The sequence below is a fragment of the Aedes aegypti genome, chromosome 1 (assembly GCF_002204515.2).
Source record: "Aedes aegypti strain LVP_AGWG chromosome 1, AaegL5.0 Primary Assembly, whole genome shotgun sequence".
NCBI lineage: Eukaryota > Metazoa > Arthropoda > Insecta > Diptera > Culicidae > Aedes > Aedes aegypti.
Window position 1 is genome coordinate 58181905 of NC_035107.1, and position 19544 is coordinate 58201448.

The following is a 19544-nucleotide window of genomic DNA, read 5'->3' on the forward strand; positions in this document are numbered from 1 at the left end:
AAAGCTTCAGCTTATATTGGCAGGACTTCTTTTGAATTTGTTTAAATTCATCGAGTTTTCCTTCCATTGACGGTATTTTATAGCAAAAAACAAATATTTCTGTAATTATTACCGATATGAAAAAAAATACCAATACTAAACTACTTGTTCATCCCAAGAATGATTCAGTATTTATTTATGTATTGAAAAATGTTCGACTGTAATTGAATAAGAATCTCAAGAAGTTGAAAAATCTGTTTTCTAAGTAAAATTAAGGGATAATTCAAAACACATTTATTAGAGAAAATCAAAATATACTATCACCAAATTTTCTTAAAATGCACTTTAAGATATGCTTATTCAAGTAACGGGAAAAGTTTTTGATTTCACTTGCGCCATTTTGAAATGTTTCGCTTGGAAAAGTGGATGAAAAAACTACAAAAACGCTTATATCTTTTCATATGAAAATTTTAGAGGCATGACGTATTCAGAGAAAATGTGTATTTTGCTCATATCTAAAACTCTTCAGAACATAGTAGGCCTGAAAAATTGATATTTACGTTAGTATTGAGGTAAAACCCGATTTTTGACCATAAAGTTCTAAAGTTACCTATATCTCTAAAACTATCAGATATAGAAAAAAATGATGTTCTACGAAGTTTTCATATTTTCTATAATCCTCAATATTGTAGAACATTTTGTCGCGCTATCTTTTGAAATAAAAAAGTTTGAGAGCGAATTTCGAAAGCTATGAAATTTGGCGCTTAGGACACTTTTGCGTATAACGCGCCATGATCAGACAAACAAATGTTCAGAAGACACCAAAACTCTATCTCTTATATTTTTCAAGTTATTAATTTATTCCACTTAATTTCGTTCCGTGGACCAATGTGCACTGTTGCTCAATACATTGCAATAAATATTACAAAATACAAATTAAGTGTCGTAAGCCTTCTCATATTTTAAAGCATTGTTATAAAATAGTTCCCAACAGCTTCTAGGGGGTTCACATCCAAGCTGTAGGCAAACCACTTCAATACAAAAATATTTCACTCTTCGAGGGACTGTTTGTTTTTTTTAGGCATGGCAGAAGGCATTGTCTTGCTCAAATTTTTCACACATAACTTCTTCAGCAAATGATATGAGATTGATTATAAGGAATTGGTAATACAATTCCGAGTTTTTTTGTGCGAATGAAACTAATCGAAGTTTTTTCTACCAAGCTGAATCCAACACAGATCTTTACAGAAGCTTTTCCAAAGTTTTCCTTCTCCTTTGGTTGACTTTTTACGTGTTCTATCTTATTTATCGGCTACTTAATCCGTCTGAACCTGGGAGGGAGGCTCCGATACTACACACGAAATATAGAAAAACGTTTGTTTGAACTGCAAGATAACTTCAGCTTGCCAACAACAATCAAGGCAGGCTTGGGGAAAACCGCTAGTTTTCTTTTGTTGTGTACTTTCGATCTTTCCTGACAAACATGGAAAAAGGGCCACAGTTTTCTATGCAATAAATAATAATTTTCATTGGAAAAATTAAAACGATGCGTTTTTCAATGCTATATATTCAATCAGTTGGAAGGTGCTCACGTGACATTACTTACATTTTGTGTATGAATTGATTTTCATTCAATTTTTGTCACTTTTGATGAAATTCGAAAATGTTTTTTATTCAGTTACGCGCTTTTTCCATGTTAGTCCAATGTTTGAGATCTGGGCTCACAGTGACAGTTCGTGACAGCGGAATCTCGGCTCACTATGACGTACAGAAATTTTGTATTGGTTTCTCCCTCCCAGGTCTGAACCATCCAGGCTTATCTGTTTGTTGTCCTTAAAGACAACATATGAACATTGGATTCTGTAATTAATATTTTTGGGCAAAAGCCAAACGGGATTTCTTATGACGTTTTGTATGTTTTGGAACAGGAATATCCTTTTGTGAATAAAATGTTGGGATCAGGGCCGGATTTACCAAGGGGGGGGGTTGGTACATTTGTGTTGTGGGTGCCCTTTTCCCAGAAAACATGTTGATTCTTTAGAATAGATTAGATATTTTTGTAAGGTTTTCATTAGCGGAAATCAAACTATTAAAAGCATGCTTAAAATACTTTATGAACGTGAACCAATTTTAAACTAATGGTTTCTTAAATATTTCATATATCTTTGTAGATTTTACATGTTTCCAGGTTGTTTTTGGGGCATATTTGTCAACAACAAAATTCATTTGATGATTCCCTTCTTATTGGTACCCTAATTCAAATTATGCCTTTTGTAGTCATGTTTTGATATTTAAGCTGTTGAGCATCCAGGCTGATTCACTTAACAGTTTTAATTGAAAAAAAAACGGTGTAGAACTGATAGCAAGTTTTTTTCTTTCTAGAGACGTGGTCTCTATTTAAAACAAAGTCTATATTTTCAATGGAAGGTCTCTGTTTCAATCAAAAAAGTCTCTAAAGTTTTTTTTTCCTTATTTTGAGCGAATCCTGATGCAAAAGGCTCCAGAGAAGGATTCAAAGACGTTAACGCGACTATTCAAAAGGTTCTGCGAGAATTTCGTCTCACATATCTCAAGGAAAAATTTTACGAAAATTTTAGAAAACAACCCTAAAAGTTGACGTAATCAAATTCAAATCAAAATCTCCGATAACAATAATAAAAAATAAGCTAAATTTTGACACCGTGATACAAAATTAGGAACATTCACGAGTTTTATCAAAATTATGAAATTTGTGGTTATTATACTCAAACACATTAATAGGGGAAAGTGGGGCAGTTTGGCCACTCTAAGGAAAAGTCGATAAAAGTGCTGAAAATATTATTAATTTATCGAATGTTTGCATGATTTTCAACAATTTTTAGATGAATACACTAGATCCGCATGATTCAAAGACACGGACACCGTCTTCAGCCATTTAGCTGCACAGACTGTAACTTAACATTAGGCAACGGACAAGCATGCTCCAGTGGCACAGCCGAGAAACATTCCTGACGAAAAGTTTCAATGGCTGCAGCGGGAATCGAACCCACACCTCATGACACAATACGATCAACTGCCTGACGACACTAACCGCACGGCCACGAAGTCCACGAAGTTCCTTTGTCTTATAAAGTTCACGGATGAATGATTGATTTTTCAAAATTTGTCATTTTTCGAGTCGATTTTTTACTGATGGAGTGATATGAGCACCCCATTTTTGATTGCAAAATAATCTCATATAATCTAAAACTTCAATTATGCTGTTACTACACTTGAAAGTTATTAGTATTTATAAACACTCCATGCAAGAAAACATAATTTTTTAAGAACATTCTAACAGTCAAACTTCATCATTCTGAAATGATGAAATTTAAAAGAGCCATTCGGGGCAATATGGGCAGTTTTTTCGAACATCATTTATTTATTTTTCTTTGAGTTTTGAACACTTACTTATAACATGCCTATTGCTTCATTTCCTCATAAGCTTTGGGGTTGCATGTTATTTCAGATGAAACTTCAAGAATTTATGCAGTTTTCAAGGGGTGCTCATTCCACCCCATTGGCCAAACTGCTCCAACGACCCCTAAGGGCTTAAAAAGAAATATTTCGCTTCAGAATCTCGCTCAGTTCTTATAGCTAAAATACAAATTTGGAAAATTTCTAAACTTCAAATCAATGATTTGATGCCTTTTTCAAAAATTTTTGACATGTAGTTTCATTTAGATGCCTTATTGCCACAGTTTAGGTCTGTAATGTAATTTAATTTGAAATTACCCCTGATCTAGAGAATCCTCCATCAATTCTCCCATAAATACTTCTAGCGATTTTTCAAATAATTCTTAGAGCATTTTCTCCAGGAAATACTTCAGCACTCCAACGATACTACCTCCAGTATTTTCAACATCGATGGAAGAAACACCAAATTAAATTCTGAAGGACTTCCTTAAAAATTATCTAAAAGAATATTTGGAGAAATTTCTGATAAAATCTCTTAGACAATTTATTAATTCTTCTTCTTCTTTCTGGCATTACGTCCCCACTGGGACAGAGCCAGCTTCTCAGCTCCACAGTTATTAACTGAGAGCTTTCTATGCCAATGACCATTTTTGCATGTGTATATCGTGTGGCAGGTACGAATACTCTATGTCCTAGGAAGTCGAGAAAATTTCCAACCCGAAAAGATCCTCGACTGGTGGGATTCTAACCCACGACCCTTAGTTTGGTCTTGCTGAATAGCTGCACGTTTACCGCTACGGCTATCTGGGCCCCTATTTGATTATGCTTGGTAAAATCCAGCTTATATTATTGGGATATCTGAAACAAAATTCTTGGAGGAATTCCTTAGGAAAATTCTTGGAGGAATTCCACAGGAAGTAATCACTTAATGAACTCCTGGAGACATCTTCGGGTTAATCTCTGAATCTTTGGGAAAATACTTTAATTTTCACGAAATTCCTAGAGAAAATCATGAAGAAATACATACAATAATACAAGCAGTAATGTCACTAGGAATTACAGACAAAGAGAAATGTATGACCGAATTCTATGATGGAAAATCAAACTCTTATCTTCTGGTTCCTTTGAGGTTTTATTTTGTTTTTCTGTCCATTGTTTGATCTATTTTCGGTCTCTTTTACGTCTGGTCTCTTTTTTCAAGTTAGAGGTCTCTAAAGTTACTGTTTCCAAGGCACTTGAACTCTACCAGCCCTGCAGCGTGAACGAAAGATCACTCGAGTCATTAGAAAAAATATATATATATAATTAAGTCCTATTAGTTGATCTGAAAATATATAAATTGCATTCGGATCTACGTTAAGAAAGCTTTCGTTACAGTTGGAAAAGTGAAATTAGAAAAATGTTATGATTTTAAGCAACAGGATAGCACTTTGCTTGTTTATCCAAATAGTTTTTGAATCTATCTCAATCTTCTCGTTTCTCGTGAAGTCAACATGGGATTTTGTTCTAAACATGTTCTAATATTTTGTTTTTTTTTGTATTTTTTTTTAGTTTATTTGCATACAATTCGCACATGATTCCGGATTTATTAATTACATAAATGAATATTTTGAATCATATGATGCGATTCCAAAATGTATCGTAATCCGGGGTAACATTGATCAGTTTTTGGGATATTTCAGCATACTCATACCATTTGCAGAACTCATGTGAGACATGAATCTAAACGTTAATCAGATTCGGATGCGGTTTAGTGACATTGTTTGCTTTGGAGCTATATTTTACAAATACAGGACGAGCAGCGTTTTCGAAATGGCAGTTATCAAGGAACATACGGAAATTACGCGACCTTCAAGACTCAGTTGACATTTCGTTTTCGCATCATGTAGACGTGTTTTGAGCTTACCGATAAGTGAAAACAATTGCTATTGTTCTTAATATACCGTCGCGTGTCGGCGCGTTGCCGAATTCTGCCCGCCCTGTGGAGTGGACCAAACCATCGTCAAGATGAATGACCACCGCAAGGATTCCCTCTACCTAGACTTCAGTGCCATGCCCACCCGCCCCAAGCTGGAAAAAGTTCACGAGCTAATCAGCAAAAAAAATCAACCTAGATATGTCTAGGGTAAACTGTATCTAACCAAGCATGAGTAAAGCGCGAGTCATTATCGAGGTCAAATCGCAGGCTTATGTGGAGGAATTAGTAGCAGAACATAGCCTGAAGCATACCGTTGAGCTCAACGATAATCAGTATGCTATCCCGCTAGTACCACACGACAATGCTATTGAGGTTAAGGTAGCTGATATGCCGTCATATATCTCTACCGAGAGCATAGTTAAGCACCTAGCACCCTACGGTGAAGTTCTTTCCACACAAGATGAACTGTGGAAAGACTTTTGGCCTGGCCTACCCACCCGAGCAGAAGAAAATAACTACTGAATACCAAATTGAGGTATTCCATACCAGATAATTTCCAATACTTACAACCTGAATGAGGTATGAATGAGCCCTGCATAAGAGGTAAAATACCTCAAATAATACCTTCTGCATATTCTACAAATACCAAGCTGATAACTAGATCAGGTATTGTAATACCTAAATAATACTTCATGGATTTTCATATAAAAATGAACTTTTTCAATACTAGTTCAATACCTCCAGCAGTCCTCAATACCTGTCGAATACCAAAATGAAGTATTTTTAATTGTTTTAAACATTCTTTTCAAATACCATTGTAATACCAAAATGAGGTATTGATAACTGAACAATACCTAATTTTGGTATGATACCAAAATATGGTATGCATAAGCTATTGGGGAGTTATTTGTTCCTGCTCGGGCACTGGCGTAAGACTAGTACGGATGAGGATACACAAACCGATTCCATCGTACTTATCGATCGGAACATACACTGCCTTCATCGCTTACCGCAACCAGGTTCGCACCTGCCGTTATTGCGTCCGGCCTCTGCATATTGGTCGTACATGCGATGAGGTCCGCAAAGAGATGGGCCTCGACATCAATAGCCGGCAAACGGCTGCACAAGTGGTACAGGGAATGTTACCACCATCGTCAGCATCTACAACAAATCCGCCATCTTCAACGTCACCAAACACATCTATTGCTATGGAAACATCAAACGAAACCGAAGAGAATACCAGATCTCACAACAATCTGGTAGCTGCAATTACTGATCGCATTATGGCGACGGCTGGGAAACCAACTAGCAGACCCTCTTCAGCGACGCGTCTGTCATCGGAAAACTCCCAGGTCGCCGGACCAAGCAAGAACAATGCGTGTGCTGATTCCCCACCCCAGACCACGGATTTCGTCATCTCAGATGATGGCGAAGAAGCACCGGCAAGTATCATCGCCCTCAAAAGACATCGTTCTCCGAAATCTGTTATATCAACCGACGCCCCCTTCTTAGAAGTTAAACTCAAGAGCAGAAGTAGGACCAATAACACTTCCTCTTCACGGTAAGCTTTAGAACTGGTGTATGTCACGCCGAAGCTAGTCAAGATGCTATCACTCGTCTCAAGCTAATTCCACTTTCATTCTCTTCAACATCATTCATCTTCGAACCGTGCCGGACGTTATTATCAGCAAAACACAATAAAATACGTGGCTATGATATGGAGTACAATAATGCACGGCACTCACCCAACGTAAACATTCTTCACTCCAGCGAGGGCTACTCCTTTTCACAGGTAAGCCCTAGTATATGTACTGCCGAAGCCACAGATGCTGCCGTCGTTTTAAAGCAATTTGTATCTCTTTTCACAAAACTACACTGACATTCGTTATCAACCCTGCACATCCTGCATACTATTCAACAAACTCATCACAACGTTTCAATTGATGAGAAAACGCACAACCTTTGGAAGCAATCAGTATGTACCAGCACTTCTATCCATGCCATCGTGAATAACACCACCTACCGCATCGTGGGCTTTTCCCTTTATGAGGTAAGCCAAAGTATATGTCCTACCGAAGCAATTCCAGTTACTGCCGCTCTAGAAAACCGAACACTTCTTTCAGACCCGAAAGCTTTCCACGTACTACGCACCTTGTGGGTTCACTTCACTCCGGCAACTAAGATGCATACACTGACGAACTACACATTGATCTCGGACCACGGACCATCGCAAAAAACTGTTTCATTCACCGAATTATTGAATCGCCACAGGATGATCGATGTCGACTCAGTTCATTCACGGTTCACAGGTGAGCGAATGGACTTATCCACGGTCTTCTTTTATCCTCTACTTTTTTTTCTTTTCTGCTCTAAATGCGGGCAATGTTTACATTAAATGACATCCGGACCAACATCCGGACAACGAATGTTCACCGAATGAACACGAAGTGGATGAATGTACAACGAATTCGTTCATTTTTTGTAAACACGGCCCGCAGTAAAGGTTTTCTTCCCGCTGGAAGTTGCAGCGTGACGTCATCGTAGATTAGTTCATAGGGAAACTAATTGTGCTTTCAAAACATCAACCAAAATCCATCGTAACTGACGTCACACGAACAGCTGATCGTTTGACAAGCACTTCGCTTCATTGTGTCTGCTTTGTCCACGTCACATTGAGGATCAGAGACATGGAACGCACACAAGGTTTATGTAAGGCTCCGCCAGGTACGACTATGTAAATTTATTTCGATGGATTTGTTAAGCTATAAGATTGCTACAATTAAATCTGCAACATCTCAAACAAAACAAAAGTTGATGCACTGAAATCATTCATTCGTTCTTTAGAACTGGATGTTATTTTTCTGCAAGAAGTGCAAAGCGAAGAGATACAAATGCCAGGGTACACAATAATATTCAATGTTGATGCTGCATAACGTGGTACTGCTGTGGCGGTTAGAGATCTGTACAACGTACATAATATAGAAAAGAGTTTAGACAATCGCATAATCTCATTAAGGATAGGATCAGTCACTTTCATCAACATCTATGCTCCCTCTGGTGCTTTGTTAAGGAACGCGAGAGAGGAATTTTTCAATTCATCAGTTGCACATTACCTTCATCATGCCACCAAATTGGTAGTGCTAGATGGGGACTTCAATGCGGTAGTTAATCCTAAAGATGCGACAGGTAGCAGCAGTATTAGTCCGATGTGTAAACGGTTGATGAACGCAGCACAATTAGCAGATTCTTGGGAAGTACTGAATGGAAACAGGGTGGAATTTTCCTTCATTCGAACAAACACGGCATCACGACTTGATCGCATACTTATTTCAAACGTTGTGAAGCCTCAACTGCGTACTGCCCACTTCTCAGTTACTGCGTTTTCGGATCATAAGGCTTTTGTAATACGGATGGTTCTTCCTAACTTTGGTACTCCGGCTGGACGTGGAATTTGGCGCCTACAACCACACATTTTGGAAGACATTGAAGTTTTGAACAAGCTGTCTAGGAAATGGGCATACTGGGTGCGTTCTAGAAGAAACTTTCGTTCCTGGTTAGAATGGTGGGTTTCATTCACCAAACCGAAGTTAGTCTCATTTCTAAAATCGAAAACGTCGATCGTACACCGTGACTTCAGAGACGCAATGGAATTATATCGGAGTTTACTGAAAGAAGCCTACGATAACTATTTCGGTAATCCAGATCAACTAGCTAGGATAAACCATATTAAAGCTCAAATGTTTAGTCATCAACGACACTTTTCTACGCAATTCAGAAAAATCAACGAAACGTTTCTATCTGGCGAATCGACAACACTTTTTCACGTAGCTCAAATCCAAGGAAAGAGAACTAAAAGTACAATTACCATGCTTGAAACAGAAAACGGAAGCGAAATCCGTGATCAAGCTCAAATAAAGAACACGATCAAAACGTACTTCGAATCATTGTACTCTTTAGCAGAAAATGAAGAGTCTGAAGTTTTCTTGCCGACCAAAATTATTCCTGAAAACAATTACTCCAATCTTATGCATGCAGCAACACAAGATGAAGTTTTTGCTGCAATCAAATGTAGCTTATCAAGAAAGTCTCCAGGCGTAGATGGGCTTCCAAAAGAATTCTTCTTGAAAGCTTGGCGCATCATAGCGCTTGAATTCACAAATGTGATCAACGACGCTTTGCATGGAAATGTGATGAAGCAATTCTTCGATGAAATCATAGTTCTAGTTAAGAAGAAAGGAAGAGACAGAAGCATAAAAGGTTATCGTCCAATATCTCTTCTGAACTACGATTATAAAGTTTTAGCAAGAGTGCTCAAACAAAGGATGAATAATTTGCTTTCATTCGTACTGACAGATCATCAGAAATGTTCAAATGGAAGGAGAACTATTTTCGAAGCAACATGCCGTATCTCTGATAAAATTGCTCAACTGAAACATGCTCGCCGAAATGCACTTCTGGTTTCTTTTGATCTCGATCATGCCTTTGATAGAGTGAATCATCGGTTCTTGAGAGAAACTATGCTTCGAATGAACTTCAATCTGCAGTTTGTAAATCTTCTCGCTACAATTTGGAGTCAATCGTTCTCTAAAATCCTGATCAATGGACATCTAACCCAGGAATTTAAAATTGATCGATCAGTGAGGCAAGGGGATCCGCTCTCAATGCATTTATTTGTACTATATTTGCAACCGTTACTAGATCGTATCGTGCATCGTTTCCCGACTGCAGTAATCAATGCCTATGCAGATGATATTTCCATGTTTTTTGATAATGAAGAAATACTTGTCGAAGTAGCTAACATCTTTGTCAAAACTTTGTCAACATTCTTGGAGTGCGCTATGGTGACAACATCAAACAAGCCCAAAAACTGAATTGGCAAGCAGTATTGAATGGGTTGCGAACACGGCTATGGTTGCATCACCCAAGAAAGCTAAACTTGATTCAGAAAATTATTTTGCTTAACACCTACATTAATTCCAAAATATGGTACATGGCGTCTAACATTCCACTCACTAAAGGATTCATCAATCAAATTAGAGCAGAAATCGGGAAATTTGTCTGGCACGGTCAAACGCTTCAACGGATAGCTTTCTGCAATCTGATTCTTCCCAAAAAATCGAGGAGGATTAAAACTCCACTGCCCGGAAACTAAATCGAAAGCCTTACTTCTTAATCGTTTGATTAGTTTGATTCACCAGCTTCCGTTTTTGAGCAGTTTTCTGGATAACCCAAACGACCCGATTCCTCCCATGTTCAACCATATCATTCGATTAAGAGAAGAGTTGCCAAGTCTACCGGATCAACTTAAGGACAACCCGTCCTCTCAAGGCATTTACCATCATTTGCTTGCACAGAAACCGGATCCAGGATTTGTCTCAGCAAATCAACGAAATTGGAAAGCAATTTTCAAAATTCTTCATTGCAAAACGTTAAATTCCTCTCAGCGTGCAAACTGGTACACAATAATGAACAATAAGATCAAACATAGAGAATTGCTCTTTCAACGAGGTGCTGTAGACGATGAAGTTTGTGAAATTTGTCCAGGAGAACCAAAATCTGTTGTGCATAAGCTTTTCCGGTGTCAACGAGTTAGGGATATTTGGCGATACCAGCGAAGTCTTATTTTGAGATGTGAACCTAGCTTGCGTAGGCTAGAACCTGAAGACTTCATATATCCTGTCCTTCATAACGTTAGCCGCAATAGTAGAGAATATATCATCAAATCCCTAGGAAATTACTTTAGCTATGTAATAGAAACACCTGAAAATAATTTAGGCTTGGATAGTTTTATATTTCACAACACTGTAAATAATATCTAAACGACAATATAAAATTTTACAAAAAAAAAGACTTGCCATAATGGGGTTCTAAGGCTCTGCCCCAATTTTAGTACCAAACGCTTAATTTTAGGCCAAAAACACATGTATACTTAAATGTTATGTTTCCCACCGTCCTGGCATTTGATGAGAATCTTTCCGTTCCTGCCGGCCACACGTAGGGGCCCAGATAGCCGTAGCGGTAAACGCGCAGCTATTCAGCATGACCATGCTGAGGGCCGTGGGTTCGAATCCCGCTGGTCTAGGATCTTTTCGTAATGGAAATTTCCTCGATTCCCAGGGCATAGAGTATCTTCGTACCTGCCACACGATATACAGATGCAAAAATGGTCAATCGGCAAAGAAAGCTCTCAGTTAATAACTGTGGAAGTGCTCATAAGAACACTAATCTGAGAAGCAGGCTTTGTCCCAGCTGGGACGTAACGCCAGAAAGAAGAAGAAGACGTAGGGGGGCATGGGGCAAGAAGGACACCCGGGGCAAGACTGCCACCTCTAATTTCACGTAGTTCAAATCAATTTTTTGATGTTTAACGCAGGATAAGTATAAATTGAGTACTAATTGAGGGTTGTGTAAATATTACAGTTAAAAATGTTTAGTACAAAAAAATAGAAAAATGTCTTTAACTCACCAACGCAAAATATGCGAAATATTATAAGAATGTAAGACTGGAAAACAAGGTTTGACTCCCAATAAATACAAAACATATTGATTTTTCCGCACAGTATTGATGATTTTCAATTGTTTAATATAGCTGTGAGGAATTTTTATCGAAAAAGTCCTTTCGACATTAAATTTTACATATATAATAACAGTATGTCTTATGGGGCAAGAGGGACACCGCAATTTTCTCATATAAAATCAAATGAACTTTTATTTTTCTTGTTTTATATTGCATTCAATCAATGTTTCCTACTGAATAAAATCAAAATAAACCATCTTGGGCATTCAAAATAGTTTCGGAAAATTTTTACTATAATTTTTATAGTCAAATAAGATGAAAACTAAATTAATTTCGTAAAATTACTTTTTAACTATAAGTCAACTTTTATCCCTCAGTTTTTATCTTTACTTGCTCTACAATTTATCCTTTAGGCGGGGAAATAATAATATACAAAATTTGTTGCATTTTGCTCTGGTGGTCTTCTTGCCCCATACGAGTGGCACTCTTGCCCCGTGTATCATTGGACATTTTCAAAAATCTCAAATCATCATGTGTTTCTTATATTTTTGAAATCTATCGATAACATCATTTAGAACAAGAGCTGAGCTTGCCCCTACACTGAAACAATCTTCAAAAATTGTGCTTATCAACCATGATTTGATCCTATATATCTTAAGGTGTCCTTCTTGCCCCCAGCCCCCCTACTTGAACCCCATCGGCGACTGCAATTCTTTAGCTTGTTGGTATAGCGTTCTTCCAAATGATGTTAGTTCGTCTCTTATTACCACTCGGTGGGTTGACCCACGAAATGAATTAGCTTCCAAGTTCCAAATCCTTCTGTAGCACATCGAACTGCTTTGAAAGAAAATCTTGCGACTCCTCGATTGCTTTAGTCGTCTTCACCAAAGTATCAATTTTGTTGGCAGATTGTTCGAAGGCTAGTCGTAGGTGCGTGGATTCTTGCTTCGATTCTTGGACGGATTGTGCGAGCAATTTGATCTCGTCGATAATTTGATCATAACCGTTCTGCTCTCGGGCACTACGCGCAAACATGTCAGCACATTCAACGGAGCAGTAAAAAGGTCGCTTCTTGGCTTTTAGAACGGCGTTTCCTTGTAGATTTTTGCAGCGAAAATGAACTGATTTAGCGCATTGGACACACTCGATGGTCGGAGCAATAACTGTAATGATTGGTGTAGTAATAACTGGTGTGGAACCACGTGGACCTTGAATCAAATTTTGAAGAATCCATGGAGATTTGAACATTTTATTTGAAAAATTATTAGATAAATGTATGAACCGCAGCAATAATATTTTAATGAAATACTAGAGAAATGCCGTGCGAAAGTTCTAGAGGAGCTTAATGGGGGACCCCAGGTTAAATTCAAGTAATTCTTGGATTTTTTTATAGATTTCATCGAACAATCCCTGAACAATTTTTGGAGCAATTGCTGACAGTAATCGTGGATGAGTTTTGAAAAAGAATTTTTCAGAAAATGTCTGGAATAAATGAAAAATCGGCGAACCAATTATTGTATGATTTCTTGGAAAAATGTAAAAACGATTTTTTTCTAAAACTCTGGAATGAACGTTTGTGTTCTATAGGATCTATGGGAAAACCATCTTGAAATAACAACTGGAGAAATCGGTGAAGGAATCAGTGGAAAAAAATCTGGAGGAAATCCTGGGATAAGATTTCTTTTTAGGGTAATCTCTGAGAAAATTACTGCAGTTTTTTTTAAACTCTGTAATAAGCCTTTGAAGCGTTGGAGTGCTCTCGGATTTTCTGGACCAAAATCTATAGGAATTCTTCTGAGCCTCCATCGCTGGTAGCATTTCCGAAGAAATTACTAGAGAAATTACCAGAATTCCTGCAGTATTCCTCGCGGTCTGAGAAAAATATAATTAAGAACTTGTGGAATAGTCTCTAGAATTTTGCACTAGGATTCAATGCAAGCAGATTAAAAAAGTGACTTTAGCTACCATATTGATGTGGCCAAAAATAGAGACTTGCATTAAAATAGTGACCAAGACTCTAAAAAACTGATTATCTTGAAAATGTATTATTTTTTTGAAACTATTGCATTTTTTGCTCTTTTTTACAACGTTTATTATTTTTGTATAATAAGAAAAGAAATGTTTTCAACTATGTTCAAAACATTATGAATAACGCTCAAATGGAACTGTACTTGCTTTTGCCAACTTGGCAATCTTAAGTTCTGCTTCCTTTTCTAAACATGTCAACTAGCGTGGTGATAGCGGCGCAGCCAAAAAATTTTTTATTGGAAAGATTTTGTGTTAAAATAACGATATATGCTACCCTATTATATCATGTACTACTGCTTCAAAATGATTTCCCTGAGTGTTACCAAAATTCCCTGAGAATTCCAGGTTTGAGGAAGATGAGGAGTTTTTATACATATTCTTCTATAAACTTTTGGTTGAACTCAAAAACCAAAAAAAAAAAAAGTTCATGAAGGTGTAGTATTAAAAGAACACGTTATTTCGCCAAAACTTGCTTCGGGCCAGTACTATGAGCAGATATACGTTTTATTAGCATTTAATGTCTTGCACTACTGCCAAATATGTATAATGCTGGATAGAGGCAATTGTAATTGCTTAAAAGTTACTTGGGTCGAAATATGCGTATGTATTGAGATAAGCAGACACGAATGCCTCTCAGATATGTGGTAAAGTGTCTTTAGTAAAGCATAATAATAATAAAAATAATTGAAAGAAAGCAATTAGAACGGAATTGAAAGGCACATTACTCAAATATATTGTTTTGATACTCTTTATTGAGATGCTGCACAGAGGGTTCGAATACGTAAAAAAAAGTTAAGTTCACACTTCTCAGTATCTAAAGATGTTCGTCGCAATGGCCGATTCGTAACCAAACTTACGTTTTTCAAATCAGACTTTTCGATACAGAAAAATGTCAATATTTGATTTGATACGATTATTGAATCAGCATAGCGATACCATGATATAGAAATATCATAATATACATATTTCGAAGCAGATATTCCATAGATATTTAAGGTAGTATGAAATAAATTGTAAATTGTTTACAAATCTACAAGAACTGCTCAAGATGTATGCTTATGAATTTCATCGCACTTTAAGGCGAAGTAGGCCGTTATTGAAATTTGTACTGGGCATCAATGGTTGCGGCTGATTCGTTTCACGATTGCGAAATTAAGAAAATCACTTGGTTTTGCACTGACATAGCTGAAAAGTATCAGTATACTTTCTGCATGTAAGCGCAAGTAGTGATACTTTTCTGAATCAATATTCCTTTTGTTGACTGAGTTTTATCACTTTGAAATTGCGAGATGAAAATTCAAAATGGCTGCTAAAACGAATGACGGGCTACTTAGCCTTAACTGAAAGTTTAAATGTCATAAATTTGAAGCATTTTAAACACACCAATAACGCTCTACAGTTCTGTCAAAATATTGGTGTTATGCAAATGAAAAATGAAATATCGAATATCGAATTCTCCTACTGGATTTTAAAGTTCCACCAGAATATAAAGGTAGGTATAGGGGAAAACGATCATCACTATCATCCATTGTACGCATTAAATTTCATAACAGCACGACATTGTCTACGCATAGGAAACGGTCGTCCATTCCCACTGTTCCGCAATCAGCGCCTGCATAAATTCCAATGAAGAAAGAAACGAAATGTAAAGAAAAGCCACTTACGTTGTTGTTGTTATCTTCAGAGACTGCTAAAGGTCCACTCGCAGAAATTCACTTTCCAATCCTTTTTCCATTACCGTCTTCCGCTATTCGGCATGTGTCACCAATATAGGTAGTCTTCTACACACTGTCCACGTGGTTATTCCGGTCTCAGCATGCCACGACGAAGCACCGCTGGCGCTGGAACGATTGCCGCGATGATGTTGTTGGCGGTGGCCCCATCAAATGCGATTAGTTGTAATCCTTTTTGAACTGCTCGGCAAACGACGACACTACATGGAACATGGACAACACACAATCGTATAGAGCGCCTCTTCCGAACAAATTTGCTTCAATAACTAATAATGGTTTCACATTTTTCACCAGCACATTTCATTTGCCTTGCACATGCTGCATCGCGAACGCCCCGCACTGATAGCAGGATAACAAAAATACGTAGTAGGCTACTGCGTGGTACCGTCCTTTGCGATGTTCTTAGTAGGCACTGCTGAACCCTGCCACACAGCACATAGGGGGGGCGACCTCTCGCCCGGAGCACTTGGATGATTTCGCGTAACCTTTTGGCCTAAATTTAGGTCACCGTCCGTCGCCGATGTTGCCTAACCTCAGGGGACGTGTGTCAAAGCAACAGGCTGCAGCAGCTTGCCCGTGGTCAATTAGAGTGCGAGCACGGACGAAACTCCTAGCTCGAAACAGTTGATTGAACCCCCGCGGTTCCAACTACTCTTTCCACCACTCCCCGCGAACCTTTCAAATGTTCGGGTATAGACACTATTTTTCACGTTTTTTCTCTCTCTCTGATAACAAATATCAGCGAAACACGCACATATGTGCAAATACACTAACCGCCTCCTCCCCCTGGACCACCCAGGTCTCCATCACACAGAAAAACACCGATCGATGTATAGATATCTATATCTACATGATCTCCCTATCACCCTGCGTGCACTTTCCAGGAAGAAGAACAAAACTTCTAGGCAAAGTCAAGCAGCAATTGAGAGAAAAAAACACACTCATAAACGCGCGCGGCGCCAATTGCACTCCACACTTCGAATTCCGGGATTCGATTTCCGCTTCCGAGAAACTCCGCCGATGAACTGAAGGCGAAGCCCGAAAGGGAGCTTAGTTTTATCAGGCCAAACAGGAGGAAGCTTTCCATGTTCGGGAGCCATGCGTTCGGGAAAATCTCTTGCAGTATACGCATGCGTTCGCAATCATGAAAAGCTCCGAGTGGGGCCCGAATCTCAGTGGCGGCAAATCGTTGCAACCTGAGGAATGTTTGTGTTTGGAATGCAACTTTTCTGTGAATTCTTCGCTAACGTGGCTACGCGCTGCAAAAGTGCATGTGGTTTGTATTTATGTAGGAAGGACAACGATAAAGAGACAAGAGTTGTGGGTTGTTAGGGAAAATTCTTGACGTTCTCTGTATCTACTAACTTCACTTTGAATCATTTGTACCCCCAGTAGTTTCTGGATAAGAAAGATCTCCATCCTGAGGGATTTCTTTACCGGATGCACTGGAATCTTGTTAAGGTCGAGAGCAGGTGGTTCGTGGAGTAAAAATGCACAACCGTGTGCGGTTGACGTTTTAATAGCATTCTTCTTTTATGTTGTTGCTCGAATTTGGCATATCAATTTCAACTTTGCCAGTTACCACATTGTTCTTGAGTTTGAGTGGAAACTACAACATACTCTGGTTTACTTTCATTTTTCACTTTGTTGATTTAGTCGTATTACCTCCGCCTTGACTTTTTGTAACTGGCGTCTTAGGGGCCATTCAAGTGTTCATTGTAGTACTGTTTCCTGCTTTCCATGCCACCTTTGTTTGACTGGCCACAAGCCTATTACCGCAGACAGACGTTCAAGTTAGACTCAGCGACTAGTGTAAAAACATGGCCGCCACAAATCGCCAAGTGGCAATCCTGAACCGACCGGGAATCGAACCCTTCAGCATGGCTTTGCTTTGTACCCGCGGACTCTAACCACTTGGCTAAGGAAAGCCCCCTGATAGTTAGGATACTCCTTCCAAAAATATCTATGGAGATTGATTTATAAAATCCATCAGGGATGTTTAAAGGGCTTTCTCTGAAAAATTTTGAATTTTTCTAACAGATGGTGGCATAGTAAGCTATCAGTTAATAACTGTGGAAGTGCTCATAAGAACACTAAGCTGAGAAGCAGGCTCTGTCCCTGTGCGGACGTAACGCCAGAAAAGAAGAAGAAGATGGTGTTCAAGAAATACCGTTCAATTTACTTTTTGTTATTATTCCTATGATTTTTGAAAATTTATCGTCTATTCCAACATGTTAATGTATTTTTTTCAAGTTATTTTAAGTTTCAACCTACTTTTATTTTCAGTTCTACAAATTACACCAAGGATCCGTCCAAAAATTTATCCAGGTTTTATTTTTTGAATAATTGCCAAACTATTGGCATTATTCAATAATACTTTCAACAATTACGGTAAAATGTCTTTTAAAGATTTCTCAAAAATATATTATTTGATATAGTTTTTATAGAAATACTTGGGTAGTTCTAAAAAAGTAACTTAAATGCTGAAGAAAAAAGAAATACTTTAAATTACATTTCTATAATTATCAAAGGATTTCCTTGAATGTTTCATCATATCCAGCTTTTTACGCTAGCTATAAAACAACAAGGGGTGATTCGGATTTGACATTTCTTGCCTATATATTTTATAGTTAGATCTTAGTAGGCAATCTTTTGAGTTTGTTGATAGAACTGTCAAGAATTTTCCCTCTATTGTTGTGATGTGTTTTTCGTAATTTGATTCTTTTATACTTATGATATTTGTTTAAAATTGTTTTTATCTCATTTTAGGCAATTATTTCAGTTAATCTGCTTCCTCATGAGCACTATGCATAATAATATAACATATGTTTGACGCAGCAAGGAAACTGTACAATATGTACCTATCAATATTGGACAAATCCAGCTGATTAATAATTACTATTGGATCATTTTCATCAAGCTTCATCAAAAAATGAGTTGAGAGTGGATCAGACAAAATAGCTTATATTCCAGCTTTAGAAAAGTTGTTCTGAAAAGCTCACATAGGCTATACAAAATTCTCACGATTACTAACAAGAGAATAGAATTCATAGAATCCTGAGCATTAATCTACCGCAATACTAAGAGGAATCCTTGAGAAGTTTTGCAATGTCTTGGGTCTTACGCAAAACCAAACAGGATTCTATAATAATATTGGCCAGAAATTTTGGTAGCGATAAAGTTCAATGGAGAATCAGACACAATTTCTAACAAGATCTCACAAAATATTGCGCTGAACTTTTATATAACTCAAGATTACGTAGTTTTACAAATATGTTGAAAAAAAAACAGATTTGCTCATGTTTTACTTGTATCATGTAAATTTGTTTCCCATCCGACAAATTCTGAAATTTGTCCCGCGATTCTAAAACGTTTGCAGGCTTGTCCCGGCTACATAATGAAGCGGCTGTCGCTAAGCTCGAGACTTGAAAGCAACTGTAATTTCATTAATCTTAATAATTTTTTATTCTGATTTGTAGATTGAATCACTAATTTTAATGTAGATTGAATCACATTTATCAGTGTTGATCCAATAATGTAACAAGGTTTGCATTGAATTACTCAGACTAGATAGCCGTGTAGTGTCGGTAGCGGTTGTTTCAATTGGTTAAGAATTAACACTACGGACTGCCTGTTCCGGTGGTAAAAGTCCACCTAACAGGTGACCCCTAATTCATGCGGCTTTAAGCTTACCGTGCCTAAGAATGAATGGTTAGGGAGGTCTAAATAAAACCTAACCGCGAACGGAGCCTGTGGAGTACCAGGGCGCCCTCTACAGTATTATGCCCTTCCTGTGCTACCCGGAGCAATGGTGCAGGTGACCTTGTGTTTCTCCGAGATAATCGGCTGCCCTTCTTCAGTCTCAAGCCTGAGGCTAAATAAGGGTGGGATTATTAAAACGTTGTAATTTAGTTTGAATTTTCACCTCTATGGT

At 37.9% G+C, this 19544-nt stretch overlaps 1 protein-coding gene across 2 annotated transcripts in view; it reads right to left on the reverse strand.

The window, feature by feature from the left end:
* Window positions 1-16674, reverse strand: part of LOC110681295 — a 532644-nt gene extending 515970 nt beyond the window's left edge. For both annotated transcript variants that reach the window (XM_021857080.1, XM_021857129.1), the window contains exon 1: window positions 15542-16674. The gene's annotated coding sequence lies outside the window, so the exon portion shown is untranslated. The remainder of the gene's footprint in view (window positions 1-15541) is intronic.
* Window positions 16675-19544: the final 2870 nt, after the last annotated feature.